This window comes from Pan troglodytes, chromosome 16, assembly GCF_028858775.2.
Source record: "Pan troglodytes isolate AG18354 chromosome 16, NHGRI_mPanTro3-v2.0_pri, whole genome shotgun sequence".
Taxonomy (NCBI): domain Eukaryota; kingdom Metazoa; phylum Chordata; class Mammalia; order Primates; family Hominidae; genus Pan; species Pan troglodytes.
Genome location: NC_072414.2, coordinates 26498266 through 26520043, shown reverse-complemented (window position 1 = coordinate 26520043; position 21778 = coordinate 26498266). Strand labels below are relative to the sequence as shown.

At 50.9% G+C, this 21778-nt stretch overlaps 1 protein-coding gene and 1 long non-coding RNA gene across 30 annotated transcripts in view; one reads left to right on the top strand and one right to left on the bottom strand.

Moving 5' to 3' along the window:
* GOLGA8A (golgi autoantigen, golgin subfamily a, 8A) overlaps window positions 1-21778 on the top strand; it is a 67050-nt gene that overhangs the window by 3594 nt on the left and 41678 nt on the right. For 13 of the 29 annotated variants that reach the window (XM_024348991.3, XM_063794038.1, XM_054666828.2 and 10 more), the window contains exon 1: window positions 1134-1323. The exons of 2 other annotated variants lie outside the window; for them this stretch is intronic. The gene's annotated coding sequence lies outside the window, so the exon portion shown is untranslated. Of the gene's footprint in view, window positions 1-1130; window positions 1324-2060; window positions 2084-3275; window positions 3367-9991; window positions 10013-21778 lie in introns of those variants that run through there. 14 more of the 29 variants (XM_063794044.1, XM_063794043.1, XM_063794042.1 and 11 more) reach the window with 10 other exon arrangements.
* Window positions 10007-19106, bottom strand: LOC129137193 (uncharacterized). Its single transcript, XR_008539533.1, has 3 exons — window positions 16212-19106; window positions 15452-15802; window positions 10007-10324 (listed from the first exon to the last, which is right to left on the bottom strand). It is a non-coding gene; the product is annotated as an uncharacterized LOC129137193 (long non-coding RNA).

Below are 21778 nucleotides of genomic sequence, written 5' to 3'. Positions count from 1 at the left end.
CCCTCAGGGCAGCAGGAAGATGGGCTCTCCTCACCCCCCAGGCCCCCTGTCCTTCTGTGCTCCACCCCCCCGCCGTCTTCAGAACTTCCCATGCCACGGCTTCGCCTAGTCCAGCCACAAGGAGAAAAGAAAACGAGGGCAAATCACCAGGATTTGGGGGAGCGAGGCAGCTGAGGTCCCGCTCTGCACAGACTAGGCACCTTGTGCCTCTCCCACGGCTTACCACATCTGCCTGGGACTCAATGAAAGGGCCAGAAGGCCGAAGGTGACACCGGGGTCTCCAGCACGACCTTCGCCGAGGGCCTCCAGGGGATTTCGATTTCTCGCGCTGTGGGGGCGGAAGACTGGCTCTCCTGGGGATGTGTGTGAGTGTCTGGGAGTGTGTGCTCCCCAGGGCCCCGCGGAGGTCAGGGTCCTCTCCATTCAGGACAGCAAGGAGAGAAAGGCCTGGAGTGAGGCCCTGGGGCTGGGGGCTAAAGCAGCAGAGTATCAGAAATGGAGTGCTAGGGTGGTTACTGGGAGCGGCAGGGAAGCCTTGGAGTCCAGCATGCGCCTAGGGGTGCTGCGGTGGGGAGGCAGCAGGGGACCTCCCCTGCCCGATGGGGCTTTCGGAGGCCGCGATCCCCGAGGGTTCCTAGCTCTAAGGTCCCCGCTTACAGCTGCGCGGGGCAGAGCGAGCAGGGCGCAGCGCCGCGGCCGGGGCAGGATGCGGAGCCTCGCGTTCACCGGCTTTACCCGCGAGACCAGACCCCTGCAACTCCCCAGCCAGCAAGGCCGGGACGTGCTTCGGGCATCTGTGTGCTCCCCAGGGCCCGGGACGTTCGGGGCGCTGAGCCGTCCAACGTCTGGGTTCCAGCCCTGGTCCCGTAGATCCTCCCGGCTGGACCCGGGTCCTGGGTGCACCCGCCCGCCCTGCCGATGTCCCAGTGCCGGGGCCAGGGGCCGCAGGGCCTCGCGAACGCCCGGCACGGACGCATCTTTTTCTTCCCTCTCTTCCCCGCGCGCGGTGTCGCCGGGAAGCGTTTCCCGGCCCCAGTGATCCAAGAGCAGGTGAGGTAAAGCGGCAGGGACCGGGGCGCGGGCTCGGCAGCCGCAGCTCAGTGCGCGTGCGCCAGGTAGCGGCAGCCCTGCGTGCTTTCCGTACTCGGCTTGCGGTATGTACCCGCCGCTATTCAGCTTCCGGGCTAATTAGCAGTCGCGGTGTGCCGCTACCTGCGGGCTCTCAAGGAGCTCAGCCTCCCGGACGGAGCCGGCGGCTGCGGGGCGAGGACGGCGGCGCGGCGAGGACGGCGGCGGACCGGGGCAGCCCCGCGCTCTGGCCAGGTAGGCTGGGGAACCTTGGCTGCCTGACTCACTGGCGGCGGCAACCTGGGGCCGCCCGCGGCGCCGCGGGGACCCGGACGCGTCGGGGGCGGCGCGGAAGCTGCAGGCCAAGAGCTCCCGAGCGCTGCCCCCCGGACTCGGCGGGGCTGCGGGGAGGCCGCTGCTGGGATCCAGGGGTGCAGCCCGGCGGCCCTACGCCTCTCGGACCGGCCCATTCTCCTCCCACGACGGGCGGGCGGGTGCGGCGGGGACCAGGCAATGCTCTCGCATCCCGGGAGGGGCTCACCGCGGCAAGGGGCCACTCTCGGCGCGGGCAAGTGGCGCTGTCTGGCGGGGCCGCCCGCTCGGATCTCGCTGGGCTGGTCGGGCCGCTGGTGCGTTCCGCTGCCCCGCTTGACGCCGGCATCGAGTCCCCGTGCTGGGCGGCAACTACTGAGTTTGGGGTCGCCTCTGGGTTCGCTTCCCCGGGAGAACCCGAGACCGGATCTTCGCCCCTTCCCTTTCCCTGTCTGTGTAATAAGGCCCAGAGGGAAAAACTTCTCAATTAAAAACCCCACACCTTGTTGCCCCAGGGCTGCAGGCGCCGGGTTGGAGGCACGCCGCGGACCTGCCCCTCCTCGGCGGAGAAGCAGGGCCCCTTCTCCACGCCAGGCACTTCCTGGCAAGGCTGCTGGAGGGAGATCTGGCCGCAGATGGTGAAGGAGAACATCGAGGCCCCCAGTCCCCAAGCAGGGCTCCATGGGTCGGGCGGCGGGCCTTGGTAAGCCCAGGCGAGGGGTGAATTTCCTTTCCCGGGGGCTGACGCGGAGGGAGGGTGCGGGGAACGCCCGCTGAGGGGCCTGTCCTGCGGTACCCCAGTGGAGAGCAGAGCCTTAGAGGGGCCTGCTAGTCTTAGTATTTACTGGCAGAAGGAAGGCTTATTTTTTCAGATCTCTTGAGATACGACCTGGCAGGCACCAGACGTAAATCTGTGGTTGAGTGCAGTCAGCTCTTAAATGGGCATGCGGTGGATGAAGCGCCCCAAACTTGGCATCTTGCGTCTGACACTTTGTTTTTGGGCTAAACTGCCTCTGGCCTCTTCAACCTCCTGTGCCTCTTTCTGTTTTTGTTTGTTTCTGTTTTCTTCCTCGTTGAGAAAGGACAGTGGTTTTAGAAATAATGACCTGAGAGCTTTGCAGGTTGAAGTGGGACAAGTTTTCCTAAGGTGCAGGTTGGCAAGTGCCAGGAACCTGCCGGTGGCTTTTTCTCAGGCCTCTGGGTTAGGGTCCCTCCAGTGAGGTGAGGCGGGGGTTTCTCCCCTCCCAGAGGTGTGGCCACTACGCAGGGGGACAGGAACTGGGTTTCCCAGTCCGGGGAGTCCAGGATGCCCTGCACTCTGCGCTGATTCCTTGGTGACCGTGGGGGCTGCCTTCCCCTGCAGCCTGGGCTGGAGAGGGTCTCCTGAGCTTAGGAACTGCGGGGCAGGAGGGCTGGGGTGATAAGGACACGTGGAACTTGCTGGGGCTCCGGGCAGTGTCCAGGGCGTGAGTAGATAAAGCTGGACCTTGCAGCTGTGTGCCGGCAGCCCTCGGTGGGCTCTAGCAGTACTGTCGGGGGGCCCTTGGAGTGGGCTCCCTGGCTGGGCTGGGACTGGGTGATGGCAGTAGCAATGGGGCATCAAGTCTTCCCTCTCATTTGTTAGGAAGTGCGGTCTGTGCCCGTCCCCACTGTCTGGCTCTTGGGCTGGGAGAAGCTGCAGGCTGAGTCCCACGGGGTGTGAGTGTGTGAGCAGGAGTGGGTGCTGGAAGGAGGTAAAGCTGGTGACCATCAGCTCCTCATTCTCTTCCACCTTGCATGTTTTCTCTGACACCCCAGACCCAAGTTGTGGCCTGCTGGTTAACTTGTTTACATAACCTTCTTAAGTAGCTCTAACCTTAAAAAAAAAAAAAAGAAAATCAAAATGTTAGTTTCACAGGAATAATTGGTGGGGATGGATTGTGAAATGGAGCTGCATAAATATCCAGTTTGCCAACTGAGCTAAGAAATGCTGGATAAAAGTAAAAGGTAATTGTAAAAGACACTGATCACACCCCTGGAAGCTTAGAGATGGGATAAGACACCTTAATTTTTCCCAGACAAAACTGAGGAAGTCAGAGGAAAAACAGTTGATGGTGAGATTGGCATCAGGCTGGGCTTTGTTTGGATTGGGCCGCGGTGGCTGCAGTGAGGGCTGTTGGAGTGGGGAGAGTGGGGGTTGAGCCTGGCTGCAGAGGCCCCCTCCAGGCCTCAGCTCCTCTCCGGCACTCCTCGCTGTCCTCTGCCACGCATACCTGCCCCAGTGACTTAACAGGTGTGGGCCTCAGGTGACACCATGGTCTGAAGTCTTGGAGAAACCTTTACTGTCCAGGGGAGGAGAGGACTGGCGGTCGGTGGGGATCGAGACCCTGCACACATCACTGGGTGGCTTGAATGTCTTCGGCAGAGATCACATGCCCTGCCTTGCAGCCTGGTCCTTAGAGAAACGGAGAGAGCTCTGGGCCTGGGCGGCGGCCCTGGCTGTACCACTCACAGGCTGTGTATCCTCAACGCAGTCTCAGTTCCTCACCCTTGCCAGGTGGCCGTGAGGACTGGGAACGTGGAGGCACAGGTAGGGTGTAAGGTAGCCACTGATGACCAAGCAGGCCTCCCGGATGTAGGTCAAGTTTGAGATGGTTGCTCACCAGGAGGCAGCTTGTGTGCCCATCGGGGGCTGGGGGTGCTCATTGTTCCCTTGGGTGGTGGTTGGCCTGAGCGCCTACAGAGAGGCTTCTCTGCCTCCTTCCTTTCCCAGAGTTCCTCCCCACCCCCCTGCCGCCCACCGCCTGGGTTGGGTCCAGCTCGTGTCTCAGAGCAGCCTGCTGGCACAGGCTGAGTCAGCTGTCATGGGCACTGTCTTTTCTCATCTCTCCTGAAGCCAATCCTCCCCTCTCTCCCTGTCCAGACACACAAGAGAGGCCCGGGAGTTAGGTGACCTCAAGATCATGCAGCCAGGCTCTCTATGTGGAACCCTGCGTACTGGTGGGGTGCCATTGCTGTGTGCATTATGATTTCTGTGCCGGCTGTGAGGTTTCCCAGGTTGGGCTGTGGGGTACCCCTGAGTCTGCAAGTTGGCCCAGGCCAGGTGTGTCACCATTGCCCAGGCCTTCAGTGGCTTTCCAGTGCTCCCTCCACATCCATGTTTCTCGGCCTGATTTTTCTCAAGTTCCCCCGCTCGCTCCCAAGAATGGTCCCTCCAGGCTCTCCTGGCTCCAGGCAGACAGGCTCATTGCCCAGATCTGCCCTGGGTTGTCCCCACCCCATCCCCACCTGTCATCTTGGCCCACGTCCATCCCGGAGATCCTAACTGAATGTAGGCTCTTTCATCTTATCCCTTGGTCCTCAGATTTGCCAGGCCACTCTTGCCTCCAGGCCTTTGCACATGCTATTCCCACCCCCTTGCCATCAGCCACCCCCAGATGCCCACCTGGCCGGCCCCTCACCTATTGCCGGCTCCCTGACAGCCCTACATAAATTAGCGTTACTTCCCCTTCTCTTGTTAACCTTGCTTTGTGTTTCTCCTTATTACTCAACATTCAGTGTGTTATTTATGTACTTGTTTGTTTATTGTCAGTCTCTTATCACTCAAATGTAAAAGACTTTGTTCACCTCTGGATCCCCAGTAGCTAGAAAAGTGCCTGGCACACAGCAGAGCCTTAGTGCTGTTGTTGGATGAGTGAGTGAATGAAACACGGGAGCAGTAGTCTCCTTGCAGCACATGTCCTGCTCCCTGTGCCTCCTTTTCCCGAGTCCCAGAGCTGGAACCCAGCTGTGTTCACCTTTGGATCCTCCTAGAATGTAGCACAGACCCTTACTCAGTGGGCAGTCAGGAAAGAGCTGCAGAGTTGTACTGTGCAACGTCGGTTTCACATAGGCCAGAGGAGAACGTGTTTGGGAAGGTAACCAGCCCAAAGAATGAGCTTTCTTACTGTGCACTGAGATTCCTTTTTGGATTTTCAGTTGTTTGGGTTCTCTGCACCCAGGTGGTCCCTGCTGCCAAAGTCAGCGCTGCGTCTCCCTGCAGTCACCTCGGATGTGGATGCACTTTGGAAGGAGGCACCCCCATGCCCAGATTCCCTTCCCACTCCATCTGGATCTTTCCAAACTTGTCCTGTACCTAATGTCAGACTCTGTCCCAGGGCTCTCAGCCACTCTGCTTTCCCTTCCAGAAGCCTCCTCCTGCTTGACTGTCTCCTGCCTGTGTCCTGGCCTGGTTGGAGAAGATGCTTTGGTTTTATGAGAAAGGGACTGGGAGGTCGGAAAAGAGGATGGGATTTGGAATAACAAGAGCTCAGTTCCAGCCTGGCCCTCCCACTAATCCCTGGGGCCCAGGGCCAGTCTTCTGGCTTGAGAGTCTTTCTCAGCATCTGCAATACCCGCGTGAGGCCTCTTGCCTGTGGTTGTTTTGAGGCACAGACGAGATGCGATATTGAACCGATGCGAGATATTTTATGACAGCAAGAGCTCCATGGTGTGGCTTCTCTTATTGTCCTGGGAGTTTTAAGGGTCAGGTTTGTGAGTTACAGCTACGGCCTAGTGAGAGAATGCAGAGGCGGCCTGTCATAAACTCTAAACTCTAAAAGGCTGTTTTAATGTAAGGTGGTGCATCTGTTGGTTTGTGTTTCAAGGATCAAAATTAAGAGAAAAAATATGTGGTTGAGATACCTGCGTTGAGTGACTGTGGAAATATTTTCGTCTCTAGTTTTCTGGAAACGGGAACACTCCAACATTTAAAGATGGTTTTGATGACGAAACCATTGGAATGAAACACACATCATCGGGCAATTCTGTGTGTTGAGTTCCATCCCTCTTTGTTTGTCATTTTAAATAATTTCCCGGCAAATCCAGAAGGCAGGTCTTGTCTTAACTTTGCAACGAGGAGGCTGGGGACAGGTAGCTGAGCTATGGGTTGCCTAAGAGCACCCTGCTGTGACGGGGCAGTGCTGGCCTTTGAGCCTGAGCTGGAGAGAGTGTGAGGCCCATGTTTTCTCTCTGTCTCCTGCTGGGGCCCATTTTGTATCAGATTTGTTTTTAACGGGGTGGGCATGACTAGGACTTATGACCACTGGTGGGCAAGTACAGGGGCTAATTTTCAACACGTGCTGAGAGACTGATGGCTGGCATCGGAGAGTCGTGGAAATGCCACAGATGACGTGGGCCCTTCACAGCGATGGGGAAAGGGCGTGGGAGCTTGCCCTCCAGGAAGGTGGCTGACATGGTTGCTGGGACACTAAGGTGTTTTCCATTTTGCACTTGAAGCCAACATGGATTCTTAGCACTTCTTGTCCCTAGAATCAACTGTGCAGAGAGACGCTTGGTTCTGAAACTCTCAGGCAAAGACAGTTCTGAGGAAACTCTTGTTAGTAAATAGTGAGTCGGAGAATACTATTGACATTTAGGATTTTCAGTTGAGATACATATGTACTGTCATGCGTCACATGACATTGTTTTGGTTGATGATAGCATATATGACAGAGGTCCCACAAGAATATCATGAGGCTCAAAAATTCCTATTGCCTAGTGACATTGTCATAAAGTTGTAGTGCAGTTACTTTATTTTTTAAAAAAATGTATCCTAACTGTACAATGTTTATAAAGTCTGCACTAGCGTACAGACTGACTCACCGGAGCAACTTCCATTCATGGAAAGTGCCCTAGATAGGGGCACCATGTTTTATCTTTTATAGCATATTTTTAGTTTGTGCCTTTTCTATGTTTAGATACACACATTCAGCACAGTAACATGCTGCCTAGGTTTGCAGCCTAGAAGCAGTAGGCTGTACCCTATAACCTAGTGTGTTGTAGTAGGGTTGTATAATGTATGCTCTATGATGTTCTCACAATGATGAAATTGCCTAATGATAAATTTCTCAGAATACATCCCTGTCGTTAAGTGACGCATCAGTGTGTGTGTGTGTGTGTGTGTGTGTGTGTGTGTGTGTGTGTGTGTATGATATATAATTTTTTTCATTTGGTTGGTTTGGCATTCCTGGAATTGATTCTCCAGCAAGGCACCTCTAAATATGAATCCCTCTGAACTGTTGTATGTGTTGTTAATTTAATAAACAAGTATCGTTTATGGTTTCCCGCAGTTGGTTTGATTATCAACTGTCTTGGAAAAATCCATTGTTTCAAAAATAGTAAAGCCACTAGTTGAGTAACCGCATGCATTTAGGGATGATGGATTTCTCAGGTCTCTCTGGAAGCAAGTGTGTGCATTGTGCAATTAAAACACAGTTTTTGCTTCTCAGTCTTTTGGTGTAATAAGTGAGCCATGTGCTCTAGCATCTGTCTGAATTATCCGGAGCTGGTGGCAGCTGTCACGGGTGTGGTGCAGTGGGGCCAGGCGTGTGTTAGGAACTGGAAGCTCTGGGAAGCCAGGCTCTGCCTCCACGTGTGAGCCAGCTGTAGAGCGTCACTGCTCAGAGTTTGTCTTGACTCATCCCGAGAAGGGCACGTGGAGGTCTGTGTCCCATTCCTCACCAGCCACTGAGTTACTATGGATGGAGGAGATGAGATGTGTGCAACTGTTCTGCTACAGTAAAGCACTCGGTCAGTGCAGTCACCAGGGTTAGGATGTGTGAGTGTTTTACCAACCTGCCTGCTGGGTTTCAGACACCTGGCACTACCTCCAGCCTCTAACTGATTCTGGCTAGTACGCGTGAAAGCTGTCAGCTGAGTGATGAATGGGCCGATTTTGGCCACAGGTCCCTGCACTTCCCACCTGGCCTGACTGCTAGATTCTGAGCCCCTGAGGCAGGACTGAGTGGGTCACATTGATGGCTGATTGTCTCAGGAATGGCATTGGGTGAAATCGAGGTTTTCCTGACCCACAGCTCCTACTAGAAGTGCCTTTCTTTTGTGCATGTATTGTGAAGATTCTGCCTGTGAACTTTCTCTACCCTTTGAGTCCTAAGGTTCAGGTACCTGGAGAGGAGCGTGTCATCGTTTTGCAGGTTGGATGTGCGGTTGTTGGGGAAGACGTCTTTGTGCTGTGTTGGGTTGGAAGCTTTGAGAGCAGAAGCCCCTCCAGACCAAGAACTCCTGATTGTGTCTTTCCCTTGGGCTTTCCCAGTTTTCAGCTTCTAAATTAATTGCATTTTATTAAGTAATGGTTTTCTTCTTGATCACAGGCGTGCCTGTGCTTAATCAGCACTGAGGACTGGTGCTACTTCAGTTGATTTGATACACCTAGAGGCAGCCTCATCTCCAACTTGTCTTGACTTCATTTGGGGAGCTGCCGTGGGGGACCCCTGGACTGGCAGCATTCCCACTCCTCACTTTGGCAACCCCGGCCTAACTCCTTGTATGTGTTGCTCCTTTTATCCGTCACATAGGGTGGCTTAATCTAATAGTGGAAACAAAGGGGTGCGGGACACTAACCTGGTAGGTCTCACCTTGCCCGTCATTCACCTCTCAGTCCTTTGACACTCAGGGACTCTGCAGTGGTACAACCGGGAGCAGGTACCCTTCACTTTTCTTACCCCCGAGTCCCTTTGCCTGGAGCACTGTCCATTTATCCACCCATGCACTCAGTAGGTATTTTCCAAGCAGCTACTATATTCCAGCTTTCTTGTTCCCAGTTTAGAGCTGGGTGGGATCAGGAGGGAGGGCATGGAAGGGGTTGCTGGAGAATGTGCAATGGCATCAGAGCCCCATTCTGGCTCTGGGTCCAAGGCCCTCCTAGAGAGGCACAGTCTGGAAGATGTGAGAGCCCCACGGTAGGTTGGGGTGGATCATGGACCCCATCCTAGAAGAGTGGGTGGGTTTGCCCCTTCAGAGCCCAGGCCAGAAGAACCCTCTAGGCAGAAGGGCCAGCCTGGAGTGTGGCACCCTGGGCATAGGGAGGGCCCAGTTTTTGGCAGCAGGATTATGTAATTTGTGTAGGTCAGAGCTGGAGATGGGGGTTGGGGGGAATTCCTGACCATTAGGGGCTTGGTAGCCCTGGAGAGCCCTTGCTGTGGGTTGGGAGCAAAGTAGATGGGCCAATAACAACACATATTTTACCAAGCGAATTCTAGGAGAGTGATTTCTGCAGCTGGCTTCCCTAGTGGACAGTTCAGAGCATGGGAGGAAGACGCGGTCAGGGGCGTGTTGAGGGGTGCATCCAGAGGCGAGGGGAGGGTGTGGGGAGGTATGAGCAGAAGATGTGACATGGGGTGGGAAGGGATGCAGTGAGGACGCAGGAGGGTGGCGGGGGCAGGTGTCTGGCCGAGGCACTGCCAGCATCACGGGGAGGCTCTGGAGCCCACTCCCCACTGGGTTCTGTAGGAGGTGGCAGCTGATGCCAAGTCCCAGCCTTGCTAGTGCAGACGTTTTATTTTACCCTTCTTTTTTTTTTTTTTTTTTTTTTACAAGGATTTACAGGATTTGTAGATTAAATTGCCCCTGTTCTCCAAGAAGCAGTGGGAACAGCAGCGCTGCAGGGTGATGGGCTGCAGAGGCCTCTGCAGCAGGGTGGGGTCTGGGGAGACATTCGGGTGCCTCCTGTCCACGGCCTCGATAGGCCAGGGCGCCTGCAGCTTGGGCCCTCTTCCCCTTTCAGGTGGAGGGAGCTGTTCATCCTCTGGGGGCTGCTGGGCAAGAAACATTTCTTACCTGATAATGTGAAGCATCAGAGGTCCCTGTTTTATGGGTAAGTTGCTGTATGTTTTGGAGCTGCAGGCAGTCTGTTTTTCTCACTAGCATGGTGTGGAGGTGGGGGACAGTATTCCCTCCCGTGAGGCCCACGTCCACTTCATTATCCCTGTCTGCTAGGACTGCGCTGGATGCTGACTGAGGCTGCCTTTGTTACTTCCATGCACTGTAACTGGAAAGGCCTGCTGCTTGTTAGGCTCCTTAGAAATCTGATTTGAAGGCTGGGCACGGTGGTTCATGCTGTAATCCCAGCACTTTGTGAGGCTGAGGAGGGAGGATCGCTTAAGTCCAGGAGTTTGAGATCTCACCTCTACAAAAAAATAGAAAAATTAGCCAGATGTGGTGGCTCACGGGTGTGGTCCTAGCTACTTGGGAGGCTGAAGTGGGAGGATCGCTTAAGCCCAGGAGGTTGAGGCTGCAGTGAGTTGTGAGGGTGCCACTGCCCTCCCCTGGGTGACAGAGCGAGAACTTCTCTCTCTCAAAAAAAAAAAAAAAAGAAGTCTGATTTGAAGGAGAGAAAGCTCTATTTGATGTGGGGGTTGGGGGTGGAGAGCACCTCTGCGATTAGACCTTTGTATCATCTTGATGATTTTAATCAGACATCTAATATTATGCTGTAGTTCATGTCAACTGATTTCCCAAACCTGAATTTCAGAGACTTCCCATGACACACCGGGCAGTGGGAGTGGGGATGGTGAGAGACTGTTAGTTATTCCAGGAAGAGAGGCCTTTTCTGATTGTCCTGCTCACCAGCACACTGAGGGGCTGGGCCGGTGACCTGAGGGGCTGGGGAGTAGAGCCCTGGCTTATTTATGTGCAGTTGTTCCTTTTGAACATGTCTTGTTTTGCTGGTGATTTGGCAAATAGGTTGAAACCAAGCCCTCCCCCAGTTCCTCCACCACCTAGGACTCCACAGGTGCCTGGGAGTCCGATGGCTGGCAGGCTGCCTTTTGAAGCTTGGCCTAGTGTCCCGCAGCTGCTGGTTGTCCTAGGAATCCAAGGAAAAGCTGCTGAATTCTGTGGCCCCAGGAGGATTTTTGTCCTCCTTTTGCAGAGCAGTAGGTGGATTTGCTCTGTTGAGCTGGAAGGAAGAATTTTTAGAATTCCTCTGGCTGAAAAAGTTAAAATGGAACCATCTACATCAATTCCCCACAATTGGACTTTAAAGCAAGTTTTCAGAAAAACGGACTCGATTATTTTCTATGTGTGGAAGCACATTCCTTGGGAACTTCTGGTGAATTTTTTTTTTTTGGATACGGAGTCTCACTCTGTCACCCAGGCTGGAGTGCAGTGGCACAATCTCGGCTTACTGTAAGCTCCACCTCCTGGGTTCACGCCATTCTCCTTCCTCAGCCTCCCGAGTAGCTGGGACTACAGGCGCCCGCCACCACTCCCAGCTAACTTTTGTATTTTTAGTACAGACGGGGTTTCACCGTGTTAGCCAGGATGGTCTTGATCTCCTGATCTCATGATCTGCCTGCTTCAGCCTCCCAAAGTGCTGTGATTACAGGCGTGAGCCACCGTGCCCGGCCTAACTTCTGGTGAATTTTAAAGTGCTTGTCTATTTTGTTTTATTCTCCAATACTGAGAATTCTTTAACAACTAGAGGCTGCTTGGGTAGGTGAAGGTTTGAGGGGCAGCGCTCCCCACCAGAGCTAATCATTAAATAGATCTACCATCTGTAGTTTTTGTTTTGCATTTTGAGATGGAGGTGTTGCTATGTTGTCTCTAGGCTGGACTTGAACTCCTGGGCTCAGGCAATCCTCCTGCCTCGGTCTCCTGAGTAGCTGGGACTACAGGTACATGCCACTGTACCTGGCTTGATGTCTCTGTTTTAAAAAATTTTGCCTTCTCGCAATTATCTTGTATCTCTGGAGAAGAAAGGTGCCATTTTTCTGGCAGTGGAATTTGGAGTTGAGAAGGACCCTGGCTCCATCAGCGGGGCTGGCACCTAACATATGATAGATATATAACATAGATCTTGAGATCCTTTAAATATCTGTTTCTGATTATGAAATTCAAATGTACTAATTATAAAGATTAGAACTTTACAGAAATGCATCATGTAGAATAGAAAATGAAAGCTTCCCCCTAACTTCACCACTGCCCCATTCAGTGCCCACAAAGATAATCATTGTTCACAGTTTGGTGGCGATTCCTCCCATTTTCTTTTCTGTCTGTGGACATATTTTACTTGTCTTTTAAATACATACATATTTTAAAAGTATTTTTCAACAAAGTGGGATCCTATTGTAAATAAGATTTGCAGTTCGATCCGCTCACCAGCTGTGTGTCTTAGAGATGGTCCCTTGTCCTTTGCGCAAGCAGCGTTATTCTGACGCTTGCATAATATGTGACTGTTTACTTATTGAACTTTTGGGTTGTTCCGTTTTTCACACTCACGGAGAATGCTGACAGGTGGAGTCTCGTACATTAAACCCTTGGATCTGCATGAGGTTGTTTTCGTAGCATAGATTCCTAGAAGTGGACTTGCTGGGCTGAATGGTTTGGGCATTCAGAGTGTCAACAGATATTGCCAAATTGCTCTCTTGACAGGTGGTGACCATTCTAAATGATGCTAGTGTGTGGGGCAGCGGTGTCCCCACTGACACTCTCTGGACATCGACACTCTCTGGACATGATCAGTCTTTGTGTTTCATTCAGTCATGTGGGTGTAAAGTGATAGCTTATTTCATTTTGTATTTGTAAAAATTGTGAATGACAACAAACTGCTCCTCCTGTGCTTACTACTAATTTGAATTTCTCTAATTCTCTTTTTCATCCTTGCCTGTTTTTCTCTTGATTTGTGTAGCTTTTCCTTGTTGATTTATAGGTGTTCTTGGTACACAGGGTTATTCCTCATTTACTATATATATTGCGGATATTTTCTCTCAGATGCCACTTGTCCTTTGAATTTGTTTAAAGACATCTCTGGCAATGTAAAAATTTGGAATTTTTACATTGTTAAAACTATCAAGCTTGCTTTAATTACTCCTTAATTTTGTATCTTACTTAGAGAATGGGTTTATGTACCCTAATATGTATAACCACCCTCCTGCATATTCTGCTAATACTTGATAGTCTCGATTTTTTTACATTTACATCTCTTCTTTGATCTAAAATGTATTTTAGATACAGTGTGATTTGGGGATGTAGCTTTTTTTTTATAGGATTCCAACCTAATTTCCTAGTCAGCCACTTTGACCTCTCTGTTTTGGCAGGTTTGTCATGGGTTAAGTAGCTGCTGTGTTCTGAGTGTTTCTCCTGTGTTTCTGGATTCTCCATTCTAATTTACTGCTTTATTCTTGTGCCACTATCTACCGTCTAAGTTACGGTGGCTTTTGGTAAGACTTAGTTATCTTAAAGGGCCATTACCTCTTCATTCCTCTTCTTTTTTCATTTTCCGCCAACCTTTCCTCCTATATTCCTTTGAATAGATAAGCTTTATTTTATTTAATTTATTTTTTGAGACTGTCTTACTTTGTCACCCAGGCTGGATTGCAACGGTGCAAACACGGCTCATTGCAGCGTTGACTTCCTGGTCTCAAGTGATCCTCCCACCTCAGCCTCCCAATTAGCAGGGTCCACCACGCCTGGCTAATTTTTGTGTTTTTTGTAGAGGTGGGGTTTTCCAAGTTTCCCAGGCTGGTCTTGAACTGCTGAGCTTAAGTGATCCTCTTGCCTTGGCCTCCCAAAGTTCTGGGATTACAGGCATGAGCCACCCTACCCGGCCGCTAGATAAACTTTAGAATAAACTAAATTCATCCCATATTCTGATTGGGATTTTGATTAAGGTTGCTCTGTGAGTTTTATGGTGGGGGTTGGGGGTGGGGAGAGGAGAGAGCTTTTGTATTTTCTTCTCATCCAGATTTTGATTTATGTAAAAAGTCCTTTGCCTCCATCACTGGAGCTTCATTGCTTTATTCATGCATGTTTGTGCGTCTCTCACTTGTGCTGCTGTTGTCACTGGGATCATCCCCTCCTCTTGCCTTGTTTTCTAGCTGATCATGGCTGGTCTGTAGAAAAGTTGTTGCCTTTTAAATTTGTGGACTGCCTGCCCACCTTGCTTCAGTCTCTCTGTTGATGTAAATGGTTTGTCATTCTTCCTCTTGTATTTTTTTATTGGAGAATCATTTGCCATTGTCGACCTTTCTTTTTTGTTATTTATGCCTTTTGTTATGGGGTCCATTGTGGAGGGGTATTTGATACTAGTTCACTCTGTGATCCCTGGGGCCCTCCTCAGGAGGGCCTTTCTGCTTCATGGTCAGTGGGTTGGCTCTTTGACTGGGGGTCCCTGTAGCTCAGCAGTCCCCAGGACAGCCGCTGTGTCACAGAGTGGAAGCAGGCCGGTGGACAGTTTAAGTGAGTTTTTTTCCCTGTGTGGCTGGGCAAGCTGGAGGAGAGGGGTCTTAGGGAGTGGTTTCTCCAGGCAAGGGCAGTGGTCTGGAGGGGGCTGTCACATGGGTGCTCACCCATGGGGGCCTTAGAGGATGTGGCTTTCTCTGCTGCTTGGCCTCAGGCAGGGGGCTCAGAGGGTCTCCTCAGGTGCTATCAGTGGCTGTGGTGGTGGCAATGTCTGGGACCCATGCCAGCAAGCTGGCAGCCACTGGTAGCCTCTGCTGCTTCCTCCAAACGTGAGGACCCCCAGGCAATGGTGGTGGCCCCCTGGGTGCACAGGCAGATGAGGGGGTAGGGAGAAGAGGGTACAGCCCTGGTTCTCAAAGCAGGTGGTGGGGCCAGCATGTGTGACTCAGTGGCCAAAGGGTCCATGGAGGTGGACCAAACTGGTTGAGGGGAGCCCCCACCCTGACCATGCCAGGAGATGCTGCCCATGCCACCAAATTTCCACTGGGACCCATGGCCCCAGTAGAGTCCCTGGAATCTGTGAAGCTCAGGGTCATCCTCAGTTGTTCCCTGTCATTTATGTTCTAGCCTTGACCTTGGAGTGTCCGCCCTGCAGGAGCTGCCAGTTGCTGTGAGTTCCTCGTGCTTCCTTGTGACAAGTGGTAGGGAGTGGCTACTGCTAGGTTAGATTTTGTTATTTTGCACATCATCGACTTTTTACACTAGTTTCCATCATTTTCATGTAGTCTTTGTTCAGGGTGTTAACAGCTATCAATACCAGCTAACAATGTGTTTATGGTGATGGGCATCATTTTCTCATCTTATGAGATAAACCAGCCAACCTAGTGCCTTTTGCATGAAGGTAATGATGCTCGGGGACTTGGGACTGATGGGTGGTGGGTGTTGCCAGGATTTCAGCCTCTTCCAACAGAAGCTGCAGGGTGGCGTGATGTGGCCCCATGTTGCCCTGTGGTGGTAGGGCAGGGGAGTGGCGCCCACAGGCATGGGGGTGGTCAGCTTTCCAGGAAGGTGATCCAGGCCCAGGAAGGTCCGAAGTGTGATGGAGGGGAGAGGGAGAGGAGAGGGAGCCTACCGGGAGGCGTGGGTCCAAGGCCTGGGTGTTAGTTAGTTTGTCGTCCTCCCATCTGCTAGGCATCCATTCTCTGTTGTGGTCCCCAAATGCCCCATTTCTGGCTTCATTCAGACGCAGTTCCTCTGCTCAGTGGAAGTGGAAGAGGTGGAACTGTTGTCTGTGCTGTCTTCAGAGCCGGTGGAGGCGGAGCTCGGCCAGCGTGTCACTGCCTAGTGGAAGAGCAACTAGCAAGAGAACCCGCTCTTCCCTGTGGCTCCTAGACACCTTGGTTGGAGGGTTGGCCAGGAGCAGGAGCAGGAAGAGCACTGTGGACAGAGCTGGCTCCTGGGACATGGGAGGCCTGTAGAATGCCTGCAGAATCAGCATGAGAGAGAGAGAGAGAGCGAGAGTGAGAGAGAGCGCGCACAAGCGCACGAGCGCGAGCGTACGCAAGGCCAAGTAGCAGGCATGGCAGAGGGGAGATTCCAACCCCCTCCTGACTCTGGGGCCTATGAACTTAACCATCCAGTGGCAGGGCCTCTCAGCTGGAAATCAGTCACATGCTTCCCAGAAGGTATTTTTATGAGTCAATATACTTGACTTTGGGAATTGGCTATAAAGAGAAAATTTAGTACAGGATTAAAGAAGTGTGTACTGGATTAATCTGGCAACCTCTTTTCTTTTTGAGACAGGATCTCACTATGTTGCTCAGACTGGAGTGCAGTGGTGTGATCTTGGCTCACTGCAGCCTTGACCACTTGAGCTCAAGTGATCCTCTCACCTCAGCCTCCAGAGTAGCTGGGATCACAGGCACGTGCCTCCATATCCAGCTGATTTATAAATTTTTCCTAGAGATGGGGTTTCACCATGTTGCCCAGGCTGATCTCGAACTCCTCTGCCTCCCAAAGTTGGCAACTTCTGAATGTGCTGCTCAGAGCTGCCTGTTTGCAAATGAACCAGGCATATGTTTTATACGTGAGGTTAATTTCATGTAGTTAGAACACTGCTATAGGAGGCGGGGTGGGGTGATGTCACAGAGCACTGGACAGATAATCAGGACGTCCCCTCGTCGCAGTCAAGCTGACCTCTTTTGGGGCTGTCGCCAGCTCAGTGGTGTCCACCTGCTGTCTGCAGTCTGAGAATCGGGGTGTCCTAAGCTCTCTCCAGCTCTGAAATCTTTAACTGTCTACTGGGTGTATTTGTCTGGAACCTTGCCTCCTGTCCCTGTGGTTCTGCATGTTGCCGGGTGTTTCTCAGGGACACCTGACTTTCCTGAGGGTCCCCAGCCCTGGTGGGAGAAGAGGTTGTGTGACGTCTGACACCCGGGAATTGGTGGGTCTCCATTATCTGAGGAGGGTGTACTTCCCAGGTTAGCTGGGCATGAGTTCAGTTTCAGTCGTATCCTTCCTTCCAGTTTGGGATGGGTTCTGAAATTTGTATTGCAAGTGATGAAAAAGGGGTAAGTGGCTTTTCATCTCAGTGGGGTTAGCTTTGTCGTGGACCCCTGAGCTGAGAGATGGCATGATTAGAAGTCCAGTGCCTCCACCCATGCAGTCTTCTTGAGGACTTACTTGTATCATTGTGTGTTGCTTGAAAACGAGCAATCTGTACGGTAACTTTTAGGATTCTTGGTGTGGGCGGGTTGAATATCTGCCCGTGTGCCTCATTTCCTGGGTATCACTGAGGAATGGCTCTTTGATTTCAATTTTAAACCCTTATCTTGCCACAGTCAGTCTTTTATATAGAGCAGAGTGCTGGAGATGGGCTGCAATGACAATATTCCTAATGGGATGGGTTTTATTTGGAGTGAGTGGACTGTGACAACTTTTAGGTACCTTCATGTGACTCTTCTCACAATAGCTGATTTTCTTCTCGTTTAATGGAAAATTAGTAGCTGAAGCCTGTTTCACGTCTCTGCCCCCGTGGTGGCCTGGGCAGACACTGGCTCATCTCCCAGAGCAAATGTCAGACAGACCAGCCACAGCCCAAGGAAGTGGGGGCAAATGGGGCGCCCCAGTGTGATCTCGAGGGCCCATGTGGTTTTGTATGGAGGGCAGAGTTGTTGTGCTGTTGGCTTTTCAGCAGGAGCCAGGCAGAGCAGCTGTCCGTGGGCTGCCCTGTTGGCCAGGGATGTTGACCAGGATGTGGAAGGAATCAGGCAGTTGCCCCCGGCGGGATGGTCATTGCGGTGTCTCTGCACCTAAGTGATTTGTTTTCACAGACATCAGTGCTCAGTATTGATCAACCTCAGGATCATCAATGCTTGGAAAGGGTAGAGCTTGTGTCCCATCAGAGATGTGACTCCGAATCTGTGGGTACTCTCCCCAGGCTGACTCATAAAATGAATGGGCACCTGAGCCACTCCGTGTGATGCTGAAAACCGGGAGCACTCGGGTGACGCCTTCAGCCATGAAGTCTGCCTTTCCTCAGGGGAGTGGCCGCCAATGGTGTGTTTTCTATTTGAAGCAACTCTAAAGGGTCCCACCCAAGTTTCAGAAAGAAACTCAGGTTCTTGACATATGCAGGGGGAACCCTTTCATTTCTAAAATCTGTTAAAAATTTTACTATTGCTGAAAATATCCTCTTACGCATTTGCAGTGATACCTCCATCCTCACTGCAATGACCCGTGAGTGCAGGCCTGTGCCCGTGACCTGGCTGGACCCTGGGGTTTTCCTGCGCTGCTGGCCCTGAGCTGTTTGTGCTATCAACAGGGCAGCCCTCTGGGTCTGGATAAGAGGTTCTGCGTGCTCCTTACAGTTCAGAGCAGGCTTGGGCCATCTTCCCTGCCTGCTGCCTTGTCCTCCAGTAGTAAGTCACGCCCCTGTCACTCCCTGATGAAGCCACTCCACTGAGATTGTTGATTTTACACTGAGGCTTCTCTTTGGGATACCCCAGGCTCGTGGTTACCCGATGGAGGAAAAATTCTGGGAGAATCGGCTGGTGAGATGCCTGACACCGCTCTCCTGGCATCTGACATCAAGGATATCTTAATTTTCTTAGTTTTTAAAAATTGTGGTAAATACACAAAAGATGAAATTTACCATCTGAAATACTTCTAAGTGGATGATTCTGTGGCATTAAATACACTCACAGTGTTGTGCCACCATCACCACCATCCATCTCCAGAACTTTCTTCATCTTGCAATCTGAAACTCTGTGTCCACTAACTCCCCTTTCCGCCTCCCCCAGCCCCTGGCAGCCACCATTCTACTTTCTGTCTCTGAATTTGACGACTCCAGGTGCCACATGTGAGTGAAATCATACAATCATTTGTCTTTTTCCAACTGCCTTCTTTCACTTAGCGTGACGTTCTCAAGGCCCACCTGTGTTGTAGCGTGCGTCAGAACTTCCTTCCTTCTTAGGGCTAACTACTGTCCCCATTGTATGGGTAGGCCACACTTTGTTTGCCGTTCATCCCTCAGACATCAAGAATATCTCACATAGTAGAAAGAGTCAAAGAATCCAATGAGGGCTTCATCTTGGCCACTCATGCTCTCTGTAGCTCCACCCTCTGCAAGGGTTGGGTGGACAGCCTGAAGCTACCTGCTTATCCTGCATTGAGCAGATGGGCCTGGTGCTGGGCGCAGAGGATGCAAACTGGAGCAGGAGCCAGTTCCTGCCCTCAAAGTGCACAGCAACATGCACTCCAGCCTGGGCAACAAGAGAGAAACTCCATCTCAGAAAAAAAAAAAGAAAGAAAGAAAGAAAGAAAGAAACGGGAGCTGGGGAGAGGGGGCCTGGAGACGGGAGTCCCACGTGGCCCTGCCCTCCGTACCTGGCTGAGCAACGCTTTCCAGTTCTTTTCCAGGGTTGTGGATGAGACCCCACTGCCTGCGAAGAGAGGCCCTGATAAACCAACTCTTGCTTTGTTAAAGAGGGGACACCTTATCAATGATTCACGTTTCCTTCATTTTAAGCATGAAGAAATTAATCCAAGGGCCGGGCGCGGTGGCTCAAGCCTGTATTCTCAGCACTTTGGGAGGCCGAGGCGGGTGGATCACCTGAGGTCAGGAGTTCGAGACCAGCCTGGCCAACATGGGGAAACCCTGTCTCTACAAAAATACAAAAATTAGCCAGGCGTGGTGGCGGACGCCTGTAATCCCCGCTACTAGGGAGGCTGAGGCCACAGAATTGCTTGAACCTGGGAGGTGGAGGTTGCAGTGAGCCAAGATCACACCATTGCACTCCAGCCTGGGCGACAAGAGTGAGACTCTGTCTCAAAAAAAAAGAAAGAAAGAAAGAAAAAAAAGAAATTGATCTAAGAGGCTGACCTGGCAGCTGGAAATTCTTCCTCCCCACAGCACCTTTTGGGGACTGGAGCTAAACTCAGCCACCTTCTCCATAGCCCCTGCCACCCACCCGGCTCTCACCTGAACCATGGGCACAGGCCATCCTGCTCCCAGTTTTCCAGCCCCTTAATTCATCCCTCAAGGCCACAAGGAAGCAAGGAAGACGTTTCTTAACCACAAATGTGCCGTGTGTTTGCGCCAAGCCTTGTCTTGGCTCCCGTCACCTACAGGGTGGAGTCCAGACTCCGTGGCATGACACAGGAAGTCCTCCCACATCTGGTCTCTGCCCATCTCTCTGCCTTCTTCCCATAATTTAGCCTTGCCAGCTCAAAGCTGGCCCCAAAGACCTCACACCCTTTTCCTTGGAACTTCTCATCTCTCCCTACACGCTTGCAAAAGTCCCCGCAGAAAAAATCTTGTAAAACAATCAAGATTCACATACCTTCTATTTGGTCAGTGCAGAGACACAGATCTTTGTTCCGAAATTTGCATTTAAATGCAAAGCTTCAGAGCCTGAAAACATCTAAAATTATACCCAGGACTGACAACTGGCCTAGGCTCAATGTCTTTGGAATTTGCTCTACTAAATTTGCTACCGTTTGAATGTGTTCCCTCCAAAATTCAGGTGTTTCTAATGTGAATATGATGCAAAAAGTGAAAACTTTATACATCTTTACAGCAGCCTAGAAGTACAGATGAAGCAATCCTTTTTTTTTTTTTTTTTTTTTTTAAGAATCTACAGTTACTACAACTAACTGAAAAAGTGGGAAATCTGGAGACCAACACATAGAAGAAGAAAAATGGCAGTCAAAGACTCACTCTCCAAATTGGACATTTATTTAAACCAGGGTTTCTCAGCCTCAGCGATGTGTATATACTGGGCCAGACAGTTTGTGGAGGGTTCTCCTGTGTGTTGTAGGACGTTTAGTAACATCCCCTCTACCCAAGAAATGCCAATGGCACCTCCCATCGTGACCAGTCGTGACAACCAAAAATGTCTCCAGATTATTTCCAAACATCCCATGGGGGGCAAAAATCTCCTTCAGTTGAAAATTACTGTGTAAACTAGAGCTACATCCTAGATCTTAGAAAAAGATGTAAGCTTCCCAAGTCAGCCCTGCATACCATTGGTACGGAAATGAAATAAGAGCCTAGAAGGAAACAAACAAAACTATAATCTTATTTAATATAAAAGTAAAAATGCAAAAATAAAACACTACCATATGCATTCTAACAGTGTTTATTATAGGAATACAAGGATGATTCAAAATTAGGAAAATTTCATCAGGTAATTCACAGATTGTATTTCTACATAGAATTGAAGGCACAATCATGAAAAACAAAGTAGCTCTATATGCATTAAGTCCATGATCTATTCTGTGAAAAACACAGGTTGCGGGTGTCTTACAGAAGGAAAACTGAACACTGAACACGTATTTCTCCCATCTGCTCTTTTTCCTGAGGCTCCATGGGAATTACATTGAAGAATAAACATTGTGTAAACACACACAATTACAAAAAAAAAGGAATGGGGTTACCAAGAGAAGAGAATTCACCTCCAATAGACAATGACAGTAAATGGGAAATGGTTAATTAATGAAGCAAAGCAAACAAAGGTGGAGGTTAGGGGGATACCGATAACAAGGAGGCTAATTTGTCCCACAGTACCCTGCAGAGGCACTAGACTCAGACATCAGGTACCCCGGAGAGTGGGACTGATAGGCAAGACTGAAAACAGATTAACCAAAAGCCTACATACAGAACACATTTTCCAGGCCCTGAAACACATTGTTCTCCCACATTTCCTTAAGCAGAACCCCAGCAAACATGTATCTACCTCAGGCAAGAGAACGTAGATTTCACCTCCAGAGGAATGGAGTAGTTCCTGCCATCATTTATGATTGCACAAAGAGATAACATAGAGGGGTGGGGATAACAATTGGGAATCAGCATAAATTCCCCCTAAAAACCCTTTCCCCTAAAAGCTATCAGTTGACAAGTCTTGGCCTGAAAGAACTCCCAAGCTTCTTTTTTATTTATTTATTTATTTATTTATTT